The 14813-nt window shown below is 35.7% G+C and overlaps 1 protein-coding gene across 1 annotated transcript in view; it reads left to right on the forward strand.

Annotated features, from left to right (window-relative positions):
• The window catches only part of LOC111509302 (frequenin-2), a 328404-nt gene that overhangs the window by 202012 nt on the left and 111579 nt on the right, over positions 1-14813 (forward strand). The gene's annotated exons all lie outside the window — the stretch shown is intronic.

The following is a 14813-nucleotide window of genomic DNA, read 5'->3' on the forward strand; positions in this document are numbered from 1 at the left end:
CAAGAATAACTATTCTGATTTTTTTAAACAAACAATATGACGCCATGTTCAATGATTTCTTCGTTCGGTATCTTTCAAAATAACAGAAAGCAAAATGAAACTTTTTACTTTCCAACCAAGTTTTTTCATCAATCTCATCAGTTTCGTTCAATACAAAGTACTCAAATGACTAAACTCGTATTTTTTAAAAATAGAATTTCTTCATTAAAATTGTGCGACGACAGAGCCGGCTCCCGAATCTCTCGTCCTACTTGATGCGGCTAGATCAACTATACGTCGCGTATTCTTTTCGATTTCAATGAAATTGCTACTATTCAGAATAATTCATTTAATAAGTTTCGAATAGAGATTTTATATTGAGTTATATAAATGCTTGGTATTCAAGGTGGAGTTTGAATTAAATGTCTTATATTCGTGATATTATATGAATCGATGAAGTGTGGTAATTCCTTTTTTATTTTGATCTTTTGTATGTGTTCATTGTGTTGGTGAGTTTCATTTGTTTCACATATTCATTTGAGTTGTCCCAGTAGAGAAAGGGGTCTAGTCACTGACATAATCATAATACCAAATTGAACCTGTGAATTTTTGTAGAAGCATTAATGTATCGTTTGAAAATTCAGTCACAATTATATTCGAACATTTGATTTCAATGGTTCAATTAGATGTTCATTTCATGACTGTCAGTTTTATCGCTGTTTAGAAGAAGTGTTTAATCGTCGTGAAACTCTGTTTTGGTTGCATTGCCACCAATTTTTTCATCAATTTATCGATTTTAAGGAAATTATCAATCGTGTACATACTCAAGTGGATTTTAAAAAAATTATAGTTGAATAACGGCACTTCTCCATATTCTTCGAGCCTCAGACAAAGATGAGTGTACTATTTTGGTCTTGCTAGAATTTAGTAGAGCTTTTGGTACTATCAACTATGATATATTGTTTGAAATTCTACATTACATAGGACTGTCGAATTATGCTAGGAATCTCATGGCATCATACTTTTGAGGTCATAAAGATACGGTTTCAGGGCAATCCTCCAATTATATGGATTCGAAATGTGGAATACCGCAGAGTCCCATTTTCAGGCCATTGCTTTTTACTATATATACTTCCTGTCTAATGAAAACTCTTCAGGTTTGTAATGTACACTTGCACGTGGATGGTACTCAAATTTATTATAGTTTTCACCTCAGAACAGTAGTGGAGTCATGTGACCTTATAAATGAGGAACTTGATAGGTTCATTAAGGTTGAAGAAGATCACTGTCTCAGTATCAATTGCAGTAAATCTATTGTTATTCTTTTTGGCAACAGAAACAAAAGACATGAGATATCTGATAGTGTAAGCATAGTAAAAATCAACCAGTAAATCCACTCCCACTACTTTCATTCATAAATTCACGATGTTATTTGAAACAATAATAACAATACCGAATAAATTAAACACAATATCAATTTTCGACCGTTTATTATAACTAATCCGATGTCCGTGGTACCGTCAAATCCTTCGATACTACAGCACTGAACGCGTTGGATGAGAATCTCATTTTAAGGGCGGTTGAAGGTCCCTGGCAACTCGGGCGAATCACGTTGTTGGAGACCCTACTGGTTGTATTATTCTTCTGTGGTGTGGTTTAAAATCTGTTTTTCCGTTAACCAGCTATCGCACCCCTACGAACGACAACCCTCAGTGCTAGCTAAGTATTGACTTGGTCGTACCTTTTAACGTGTGATTCCTAACAGGTACTTCAAAACGTATTTGAAGCCAAAAGTTCAGGTATAATATTGGACTTCAATTTAAAATTTGAAAAATACATAAATCAGCTTATTCAACGTACATACTTCACTCTTAAAAATATACATACCGAAAGATATTCCCTCTCTATTCAAATAAAATCAAATTTGTGGGAATCATCAATACTGTCCATATTTAATTATGCAAATGAACTCTATGGTCTATTGTTGTCCAGCCAATATCAAATAAAAATACAATAAGTACAAAACTCATGCTCATGATTAAAATTTGGTATCCAGAAGAGAACATATTTCACACAAATTGAAATACAGGGTGTAACTGAATAAGCGTAAAACATTTAACGAGGTGATTCCTCATCGAAAAAAAGATAGGATCTTTCATATAAAGAAACTTCATTGGAGCATCCCTTGTTAAGATACAGCCCCTTAAAGGGGGTACATAAAATTTGTATCAAAATTTTTACACAAGCACTGAGAAAGTTACAATATTGAAATTGACCTGACGTTTTGTACTACCAAAAAGACACTTAGCCAGTAATTTATTTGGTTTACCCCATGGTTGTGAGGGGTGGAAAACGCAAACCCTAAAATTTTTTCCAATGTAACTTTTTGTCTTATTATTTGTTCACCATTTGAAAATTTATTTCCGATAGCCTGTTTTATTCTTAACAAAAAATGTTTCTTGGGTTTTTTGCCCAAAATAAACCAGTTCGTAGCAAACAATTATTTTAGGAACAACTACATAGATACATCGTCATAAATGCGAACTGGATTTATTGTTATTTTGTAGTTAGTACCTGCATTAAACGATTGGAGGGTAATAAACAAAACTAATTTATTAACACACACAAAACACACAACATGTAGAAATCATAGTGAATGTTCAATATGTCTACCTTTAGACATTACGCATGCGTCTAGACGTCGGCGCATTGAGCCACGTATTCGCTCAAATATTCTTGGAGTCTCTCTAATTAGCCTGCACGCATCAATGATGCGGTTTCTTGAGATGCGCATAAAAAACATATCCCTTCTGACGTCCAAAGGAACTTCCTCCAGCAATACTGGATGCACTTCTCTTAAAAATTGAACGTATGCATCACCATTTAATCGAGAAGGTAGAAAATGAGGCCCAATTAAATCATCTCCAATAACTCCGAGCCACACGTTAAGAGAAAACTGTTCTTGATGGTTAGTTTCGACAATAGCGTTAGGGTTTTCATCAGCCCATATGTGGTAATTCTATCGTCTTCAGAAAGTAACAATTTCTTCTAATAATTTCCAGCACCTAATTGCAAAATCCAAGACGGTTCGGAAAGTCTCGCGGTAACAGTGCCTGTACTCGTTGCAGATGGTAAGGGTATAAAAGTTGTTCGTTTGAAATTCGAAATACCGTCATATGATCAACATTTAGCTGGAAAGCAATCTTTCTAGTACTGGTAGTAGGTTGTTCTTCAATCAAATTAAATACTGCTTCCTCATGCTGTGGTGTTCGTACTTTTCGATGGCGACCACAATCCTGCGTTCTTTTGTCTATGTGAAGGATGCTGCCGTTGAGGATACATTTCAGCATATCTTCTAGAAGCTTCTAACCCATTCCCCTGCGACAGACCGTAAACGTAATGCATATCAGCCATTTCCTCATTTGTGTATGCCATTTTGAAAACAAGTGAATTATTAAAGTAACAAATTAAGAACAGAACAACAACACACAATTAGTATTAATTCAATTTTAAAAATTCACAAACTGACAGCGTCATACCAATTTAATTGTCACTATCGCTAATAACGACCTACTAGATAGATCTTTTTTTTATTAAAACAACGATAAAAATAAAATAAAAACAACAATAAAAATTAATTGGCGCTCCGGGGCGACTTCATTGATTCCAGTGGCGCACTTGCTTTTTCAGCTGCAGGAAAACCTGGAAAAACCTGCAGCACCACATCATCTGAAGATCTTGATCTAACAATGTCCTCTCTCTTATAAAACAAATGTAGGGTGTCTCCAGAGGCTCCAATAAATTCAATGCATCGCCAGAACACTTCGTGACACGACTATCGTCAAACTTAAACTAGTCCAGATAGATAGATTAGTTTCGTATTTTCGCATTTATGACGGTGTATCTCTGTAGTTGTTCCTAAAATAATTTTTTGCTGCGAACTGGTTTATTTTGGACAAAAAACCCAAGAGACATTTTTTGTTTAGAATGAAACAGGCTATCGAAAATAAATTTTCAAATGGTAAACAAATAATGAGACAAAAAGTTACATTACAACCATGGGGTAAACCAAATCAATTTCTGGCAAAGTGTCTTTTTGGTAGTACAAAACGTCAGGTTAATTTCAGTATTGTAACTTTTTTAGTGCTTGGAAAAAATTGTTATACAAATTTTATATACCCCCTTTAAGGGGTTGTATCTTAACAAGGGATACTCCAATTAAATTTCTTCGTGTGAAAGATCCTATCTTTTTTTCGTAGCGCTGTCCTGTTGCAAGGAAATGTCGTTGGTATCCAGATTATCCAATCCAGGCCAGAAGAAGTTGGTAATGATAGACCTATAGTTCTCGCTGTTGACTGTGATGGTCTGGCCAACATCGTTCTCGGATAAATATGGACTGATGACGCAGCCAGCCCAAAATCCACACCAAACAGTGACTTTTGGGATGCAAAATTCGCCAAGTTGTAACATGCGAAAAGCCGAGTTCTTGTGAGCGACGCAAAATCGACTTCCCTGGATTCTCCTGCACACTCTCGCAGACAGCGGCGTTGTTTTCGCAAATCTTGCGTTGGTCGATCGTTTACCTCACTAACGGACTGAAATTTGTCCATCATATTGCGAATAGTTTTTTCGGTAGTACGATTATGACGACGGTAAAATGGGCGGGGCGCGGTACGTTGCCCGAACAGAACACCCATTTAGATAATAGCTATTTATGGTATAAGTGTTGAAACTAAGGTATTATTTTGTGAGTCAAAAAGGTTTTCGTAACGTCCGGAGCGAGTTGAGCAAATTCATGAACAAAATAAAACTTACTTTTAACACAAATATCATACAAAGTTTTTGTACAACTGTTCTGTTTTCATAATAAAATAGATACATTCAATATTTCTGTAAAAACACATTTTGAGATCTCTTGTCAGTTAACTATTTTCATGTTATCACATTTGCTGTGAAGTGGCCGTATCAGGTGACGCCGAATCACCTGGTTACCAACAACCAGTATTGTTTACAGCCCACGCGTTTTATTTGTAGTTACATTCAAAGTTCTTGCTGGTGTTTAATGTCTTGCATAATGAAGAACAATAGTGAGGAATTGTGTGTTCCTGACAATATTGCAGAGGCTGTAAAAAGAGCTTCAGTTGAATTGTTACCAAAAAAATCGACTCAGCAATACAGCATCACATATTCTAATTTTCTTAGATGGTGTAGACTTAAAAACGTTAAAGGGAATTTCAGCGAAACCTTCTTCTTAGCCTATCTAGAAGAGAAATAAAAAATATGGAACTCATCAACTTTGTGGAGCAAGTTTTCAATGATGAAGTCGAGTGCGCTCGTTTAAAATGGTGTTAATACAAGCAAATATTTCAAGGTAATAGCATTCTTAAAGCGGAAAAATGAAAGTTACAGGCCCAAAAAATCAAAAACTCTTACGTTTCAACAAGTCCAGAGCTTTATAAATGAGGCGCCAGATGAAAAATACCTGATGATAAAAGTTGCTACTGTTTTCGGAATATATGGAGCCTGCCAGCATGGAAAGCTGTGCCATTTATTAATAGAAGACATTAAATTAATGCATGAATTATTGATTGGTCAAATTCCAAATATAAAAACGAAAATAGGTCGTTGTTTTTGCATTGTTGGAAAAAACATTGAATATTTTAATAAATACGTTGCATTACGCTCTTCTGTTATCAATCATCAACGTTGTTTTCTGAAATACTCGAATTATAATGCAGTGCCACCCAGTTGGTATAAACACGTTTGGAAAAATGTCCTCTACCATTGCTGAGTTTCTGAACCTCTCGGAACCGAAAGAATATACAGGTCATTGTTTCAGAAGGTCTTCTGCTTCTTTGATAGCAGAATTAGGAGAAAATATAACGGATATTAAGAAGCACGGAAGATGGAAGTCTACAACATTTTCTACATCGTACAATCTATTTCTTATAACAGCTAGCTCCAGCGTTACAGCATCGTTCTCTTCACTTAAAAAATTAAATGTTAATGCCCATGAAATTGTCAACCCAGCTAGTTCAAATATATTACAAGGCTCTTCAACATCGCAATGTATTAATATCAGCAGTTATACTAATGGAACTTAACGTATATAATATATTTGTAACAGAATTTAATTTTATCTATATCTGATGTTCATAATAAAACTTCCTTGAGTATTTGAGTATTTGGTCAAAAAAATCGTGTTGAGAATACTTTTAACACTGGTGTTAAAATATTTTTAACGCGCTACTTTGTAAACATCATCGTATAATACTTTTTTCTACACCCGTACTCTAACAATACACTTATATGACCATAATCCATTTCATAATGATATCCATTAAGATACAGATTTTTCATAACAATACAGATTATCAACCAATAGAAACCCATAATTTTTCAATCAAGAATCCTGTTCCTTTGTTTGTCCTATATTCTAACCTAAGTAACTAATTGCTTTATTTGTCAAAATCAGTTTTCATATTACCTACCTATATTATCAAAATGTCCGAAAACAGCGATATAGAAGGAATACCATCGACTCCAATATTTTTAAAAGATCAGATTATTTACAGTTGTTATATTCAATATAAATATAATTAGAATCTTTATAGTTTTCATATATCCATGATAATACAATTAAGTTTGTGTTTTTACAGTTAATTACTGTAAATGTATTGAATACAAATACAATATTTATAGTTTTTCATTATTTATCGGGTTTAGAAAAAATGTCGTATGCAACTCTCATGTAATGGTTATTAATATACTCGCATATACCCGGTTAATGCTCGTGTCTTAATAACCATCATTACATGATCGTTGCATAATATACTATTGATAACCATTAAAAATATCACTCTTATTGACATTTGTACAAAAAACAATGTTATTACTTGCCCATCTTGTTGAATGCTATATCCATCCAAGATGGTTTGGCAAAACAGACTAATTTGACAGATGAACCTTCAACAAGATGGCCGTTATCAATTGTCAAAGTTCGGAACTGTTGGTAGACCCTTAAGATTCCACCTCCATCTCCAGAAAGAGCCAAGTAATGGTTCATTGAGTTTTATTCATCATTTGTTTTCAAATAATCATCCTCGTTATATAAACGACATGGTGTTGTCATATTGTCAGCATATTAGAAACTCACTGTCTTCAATACACACAAGAACTACAAATAACCCGAATGTGCCGTAGTAGCGTTTGTACTTTGTAGTGATGCAAGAGCGACCGTAAATACGCCATTAGGGAAAGTAAACATTCATTACTCTGCGTGCTTGCTTATGGCCTACCCATATTATTAGACATAAACCCAGATTATCCTGCGAGAAACGTGAACTGAAATTCGCCTGAATGAGCATATTCATTAGAGTTGTTTCCGCTTTTTATTCGCATACAGAATTTATTCCATAAACCTGACGTGGTTGGAATCATCGTGGTATCGGAAAGTATATGGAAATTTCTCGAGTGTAAGTTACTATTGAAAAAATGTGAAACGAATTTGAAGAACATCTCTCGCTTTTCTACTCTGAGTACGAATCTGAATATTTTTTATTCATCAACGAATAATTGTAATTCATGGTAATATGATCAACTGATATTTCATGAGAGTTAGGTTGAATCAGGTCCAGAGTGAGCGGGTCTATTCGACTCGCCACCGCAACTCGCAAGGGTTTATTGTGGCTCACATCTATTTACACTCGACCAAATAAACTTAGCTTCTTAACGAAGCCGATAATTTTGTATGATGAGTGGTCTTTCAGGTCAGATGGTAAGAGTGCGATTCTGCCAAAGTCTGAAAACCTGATTCGGTTTCCAGGGGGGCAGGCACAAAGTATGTGCTCTGCTGTTTCTGCGACACACACTGTCTTTCTACAGTCCGACTCTCTGCATATGATGATTCAAATGACAGTGGCACTACTTCAAAATGATGTCATTTCAAGTTTAGGAAATTTATTTCCTGATCCAGGAAACTCCAGGAGCTCACGGAAGACGATTTTCATAGAAGAACTTATTTTTATGAGCAAATGATGGATACGTTGAATAACAATATCATCCAATTAGAAGACGTTATGTTTTCTGATGAGTGTATTTTGTCTCTTAACGGTTATGTTATTCGGCAAAATTACCGCTATTGGTCAACGAAAAGTCCTCACTGGAAGAGAGAAGAACACACGCAATATCCTCAAAAGGTTAAAGTTAGGGCAGGAATTGGAGGAAACCATATCATTGGTCCCTTTTTCAAGGAGGGCACCTTGAATGGCGATAATTATTTGGCACTACTTCAAAATGCCAATGCCAAGTTTAGGAAATTTATATCCTGATCCAGGAAACCCTCAAGTTCCAGTGAAAACGATTTAATCTCAGCAGGATGGAGCACTATCACATCACCAAGTTGATGTTGGGCAATACCTCGATAAACCATTTACCAATCGATGGATAGGGAGGCGAGACTCGATTGAATGGCCAGCGCCATCACCTGATCTTTCATCATTAGATTTATTTTTATGGGGATATGTAAAGAGCAATGTGTACAGAACTGAACCTTCAGATCTGAATGACTTAAAAGAACGAATAATGCTTGCGATGAGGTTGGTCAAGCTAGATATGTTAAATGATATTATAAGACAGTTTTATTTGAGATTAAAATGTTGCCAAGACGTTCGCGGTGAACTTCGTTAACATCCATAGTTCTTTTTCGTATTTTACATTTCATTATGTTTTGCATTACATTTTAGTTTTTGTGTGTATTTTATCGAATTTCGGTAACTACAAGATTTTAATTTAATTTATCCCAATTATTGCAATAAACTTGGAAGTGATAACATTTTTGAATAGAGAATGAAGAGACCTTTACAACGATATATCACAAACCTATACTTCCTATTTAAAAAATTGGGAGTTGTACTTCGAAAGGGTTGAAGGTAGGGATGGCATTTTTACGTTGAAGAATGTCAAATTATAGTTTACTTCTGACGTATTTCGAGATTTTTTCAAATATGTACAGTAACCGAAATAATGAATTTACTTCATTTGGCTTTTAGACACTGTATTTCATTGATAAACCTATTGACTGATTCATATTAATTTCTCAAGAAACGCTTCATTGTGAAATGTTCACTACACAGTTCTACAAAAACACAACACGTGTTTCGCCATACAATTGCTTCTTCAAGCCTGTCTATATTGTTCGTATAATTAGTTTGTAATACCAAATGATCAAAAAACTTGTAAGGCCTCTCTTAAGATAGCTTCTTCAGTTTCTCTGACACATTATGGACATGCTCGAAGAAGGTTTTGTATACCGAAACAAGTGTTGCGTTTATGTAAAACTATGTAGTTACTTTGATCTACTACTCATCCGAATATTTCCTCCCTACATTTCAAACCTGAAAACTCCTTTTTAGAGACGGAGTTCTAAGATCGAACATTCCAAGATTTTGTCACACTACACAAAAATATGCTTCAAAATGAGCTTCTGCGGTGAATAACAAGTGAAATGAATAACTTCACCAAATTCAGTTTTTAACTTGCTCGCCTGAAAGTTTAAGAGGATTTATCAGAAACACATTTCCTGTACTGCAAATTTAACGTTCTGAACGAATATCGCAATCCCCCACTTCGTCGGTTTCCTTCCCTATTATGCGAAAAAACGTAAAAGCTTTCTTTTCACTGGAATTTACGGGTTTTGTTCCGGATCGCGTGTTGAATAAAATTCACCCTTCGACTTCTGGAGATTCATTCATAAAGAATGGATCAGCTCTCAGAATGACAAAAGATATTGTGAAAAGCTTTGAATGTGATTGCTGTTTAATTTTCGATGGTAGAAATTGGGATTTCCATTACCTATGAGGAGTTTAGATTTGAACTAATTTTTTCAACGATCTCAGGTACAAGCCTTTAATTATTTAAATAATTTTGAACACTTTTTTTTCGGTGTCACTCATTATTCAATCTGGTGAAATACTGCTGAAATACTTCGTGTTTTTGTTGAAGTCATCATTAGTAAATTAGAGCCTTCGAATTTTTCAAACATTAACTGATCCCGATTAGCACTTTGTGAGATATAACGTTGCCGTCAACTTTTATTCGATTATCATTTATAATTTTTTGAAGACGATAACCAAGGAAGGATCGATCGCAGCTTGAGAAATGGTTCTTATGGAGATTCTGTGAAACATGTTCTTCCTTACGAATCAGTAGAGAGTTGTCCTGAAAATTGTGAGAAGAAACACTTGACACATGAATAGTACTTTACAAATATTGATCATGACGAAGAATTTCAAGAACGTGGTTTTAATGATGAACGAGAACGGAAATATTTCCTACTCATTCATCAAACTCAAACAGCTGTTCATGCAGCTGCAGTTTCGTAAGAATGTGTCATCTTTCCCTCCAACCGATTTCCTGAAGTCTTTGAAGTCAACTAGATACTCGGTAGGACAACAAGAGGATTGTTCCGAATTCTTGCGGTTCATGTTGAATACTCTTCGTGAGCAAAACAATATCAAAATCAATACTCCTGACCGCTCTGGATTGAATGATTCCGTACAGTCCATCTCGTCTTGTGTTTGTAAATCTTTTGCTGGAGTAATTCTCACTCGTTTACTTTGTAGTAAATGTTCAAATGGTAGCGAAAACTTATGTGAATTTCTGAAACTTCATCTAGCGTTTCCTAATATGACTAATAACCAGTCCGTGCGAAGGTTATTGTTAAATCATCTGAAAATGGAATATACTGTATTGCCAAACATGCGCCAAACTAACTGACTGTTATAAGAAAACAAGTGTAGCTGAGGCACCAGTCAATCTAATAATAACACCGATGATCTTCAAATAAGACTCAACCTCTGACGGAATCAATAAACTCTTTCGAAGGTTCGAAATAGATGAACATTTCAATCTAGCAGACCACCGTTATAGTATTCATGCAGACATTGTTCACTGTGATTGTGACGTTGAATTTGGTCATTATTACGACTTGGTCAAAGACGAAACGGGCTGGTATAAGTTTGACGATAGTCGTGTCACGAAGTGTTCTGGCGATGTACTGAATCTATTGGAGCTTCTGGAGACACCCTACATTTTGTTTTATGAGAGAAATGACATTGGCAAATCAAGATCTTCAGATGATGAGGTGCTGCAGGTTTCTCCGAGATTTCCTGCAGCTGAAAAAGCAAATGCGCCACTGGAATCAATGAACTCGCCCCGGAGCGCCAATTAATTTTTATTGTTGTTTTCATTTTTAACACAATATATACATAATGCACCAAGATATATAATATATATTATAGAAATCAGATTTAATGAGAATATATTACATTGACAATCTGTCATACCGTTAAATCAAACAGAAACCCGAATACTTTCATACGTGATTGACTTTTGATCAAGTGAAATCCTTGAAATCTCAATTGAAATACCACCTTCAAATTCAATTTGAACTGGTCTCAATTTACTGCCTCTAAGATCAATACTACACTAATGATGTCCCAGGAATACTGCCACTTTCGTTTATACAGAGATCCATCACAGGTGCACTTCGGTCACAACAACAAACAAAAAGGAAAATATAGGATGACAATAAGAGTGTCTTCAGGTAGTTAGTTCACATCATACTTTCCACTGTCCTTCCTCGTCAAACCACCCTCGAGTCTTGTTTTCTCTTCACAACCAAAATAGGTCGATCTGAAAAGTTGCGTTTCAGTGACGTACTGCATGGGCTTAAAAGTCTCGTGCCTAGTCTTATCGCATTCACTGCTTCATCAGTTAGTACTAGTCTCCAAAAGAAAGCTGTTGAAATTTCAGGATACGAGGGGTGACCCAAAAAAACGGGAATTACGTTGTGGTGGAGAGAGGAAAATGGGAAAACATATTGTTTGACCACATGTACACTGTATACTATATATAGTAAGCCCATTTTGGATGATTTTTGGTTTGAATTTTCTACACGACGAGTTCAAGACAGGCTCGCAACCCTTCCATAGTTGTCAAATTTCATGGGTTTTACCCAACCTACTGAAAAATTTTGTTTGTTGAACAATACACAATTACTTGTTTACTTCTTCAAGTCCTGAATAGTACTACATAATTCAAAAAATTGGCTCTACAGATTTTTAATTCTTGAGTGATGAATTCGATTAGGAATATTTTTAATAATTGGCCCTTAATATAATCGGATCGGCAAACTCATCCGCCATCTTGAATTCTCAAATCAATAAATTATTATGCTATATTTGGCCCCAAAAATCACTACCTACAAAGAAATTTCGTATCGATTCGTACCATGGTTCATGAATAACAAAACTCGTTCTTCATCTTGTCTTTTCTTCCTGTTGAAATGAAAATATATTATGTCACATTCGAATATGAACATCTGCCGATCCCATGAATTTTTAAAATCTACTTGAAACATAGTTTATCATTGTCCAAATGATCTGAGTTACTTGAATATCACACAAATGTAAAATTATTACTTGTACAATTTTCTCAGGTGCCCAACATGGTTTTCATCGACTGTATTTTTTTGAGCAGTTTATATGAATAGTTGTTATGTTGAGCAGTGTTTGGACGCGTTGGTTGATATTGTAGTAGGGACAAATGTCATTAGTGTCAAATACGTCAGCATTGTAAAAACTGAAACTCCTCGACACCAACATCAAAGGACCGACGCTAAGGGGGATTACTGTATGTAAGTATACTGTGACATGTCCGTAATGGCAGATTGTTGTAATTCTTAAGATTGCTTATGGGGATGCTGCCTTAAGTAAAACCAGAGTTTACGATTGGTGTTCACGTTTTAAAAATGGAGAAACGTTTATTGAAAACCAATTTCGTTCAGGACGCCCCTCAATGTCAAGAACTGATTAAAACGTCAACAAAATCAATGTCCTCGTTCGTGAAGATCGTCGCCGAACCATTGATCAAGTCTATGAGATATTGAAAATGTCATGGAGTTCAATTAAGAGGATTTCATCCAAATATTTGCACATGAGAAGAGTTGCAGCCAAATTCGTCCCGCGCCTTCCACAGACGAGCAAAGGGAGCGTCGACTTCAGGCATGTTTTGAACTTGAAATTCAGCTCGAAGAGGACTTTGAATGTTTTTCCAAGGTAATTACTGGTGATGAATCGTGGTGCTATGGATACGACCCCGAAACGAAGCAGCAATCAAGCCAGTGGAAGACAGCTGGCTCTCTTCGTCCCAAAAAACCTCGCCAAGTGAAGTCAAACATCAAGAAAATGCTCATTTGTTTCTTCGATTGCAGAGGTGTTGTGCAAGCGGAGTTCGTTTCCCCTGGTCAAACTGTTGACCAGAAGTCAACAGTTGAAAAGATTGAAGGAGAGTATCCGGAAGAAAAGGGCAGATCTTTGGCGCACAGGCGACTGGTTCTTCCATCATGACAACGCGCCGGCCACACCACCTTTTCCGTGAAGCAATTTTTGACTAAAAACGATTGTCCATCCTACATACTCACCGACCCGGCCACTTGTCACTTCTTTTTGTTTCCCAGACTCAAAAAAATATGAAAGGAAAGCGTATTGCCACTGTGGACGAGGTGAAACAAAAATCGCTGGAAGGCTTAAAGGACATCCCAATGAGTGAATTTAAAAACCGTTTTGAACAATGGAAGAATCGTTTGGAGAAGTGCGTTGTGGTCAATGGCAAATACTTTGAAGGTGATCAAAATGTTGTGTTAAAATGTTTAGAAATAAAGAAGTTATGACGAAATTCCCGTATTCCACTCATGCTTCTTGATGGAAAAAAAATGCCCTTCAAGCGAAGCAATGGCTTGAAAAGTGTTATAAGGACTACGGTCCATCAGAAATAACAATTAAACGTTGATTTGCTGACGTGGTCGTAGATACACCGATGATGCAGAATGTAGTGGACGTCCAAATGAGGCAGTAACACCAGGAAACAAAAAAAAAATCCACAGAATCGTTTTGAATTATCGAAAAGGAAAGTTGCGTGAGTTAGCTGACCAAAGAACGTATTGACTTTATATTGCATGAGCATTTGACTATAAAAAAGCTCTGTTCAAAGTGGGTGCCGCGCGAGTTCACTGTTGACCAGAAACAAGAAAATCTTGATGATTCTGAGCAGTGTTTGGCCATGTTCGATATAACAATTCGGAATTATTGCGTCGATATCTGACAATGGACGAAATATGGATCCATTACTTCACACCGGAATCAAAACGATCGTCATCTGAGTGAAGAGCAACTGGTGAACCTCGTCCAAAGCGACCGAAGGGCTCGGTATTTTGACATCTGTGTAGTGTAATATTCCATCGACTATTTTGAGAAGAGATATATCATCAACAGTGAATATTATATAGCGTTATTGGGGTTTCAAAAACTACACCTCACCATTTAATCTCCACTAACTTTATTTGAAAAATATATCACAGGTAACCATAATTCAGACTACCTCCAAAAAATTACCTGAACCTCTACCTGTTCAATAATGATCACCTGAAGCATATTGCTTCACATCTGCATCAATAATAATTCTTTCTGGGTTTTTAAGAAAACAAGTTCAATAATGGTGATCTATTCTATTCAAATCCAGTTGGTCATTCATTAAAATGTTTGAAGTTTTAAGTTTAATAATTTCCATTGCTTCCAAATAATTCAGTTTCAAACCTTAATTTTCAATGTGCAAAATTTCGAACTCATATGAATGTCATATAAATAAAAGGGACCTACTAAATATACCACCTAATATATACCTACTAGGATCAACATTCGTTTTGAAATTATTTTAACAAAAATACGAAGTTTGTGGAAACCATTGATATTAGAAAAAGCACATTGTCGCATACA

This window comes from Leptinotarsa decemlineata, unplaced genomic scaffold (genome assembly GCF_025532065.1).
Source record: "Leptinotarsa decemlineata unplaced genomic scaffold, Ldec_3_MD MMD2_tig00000035_RagTag_RagTag, whole genome shotgun sequence".
In the NCBI taxonomy this organism is placed as follows: domain Eukaryota; kingdom Metazoa; phylum Arthropoda; class Insecta; order Coleoptera; family Chrysomelidae; genus Leptinotarsa; species Leptinotarsa decemlineata.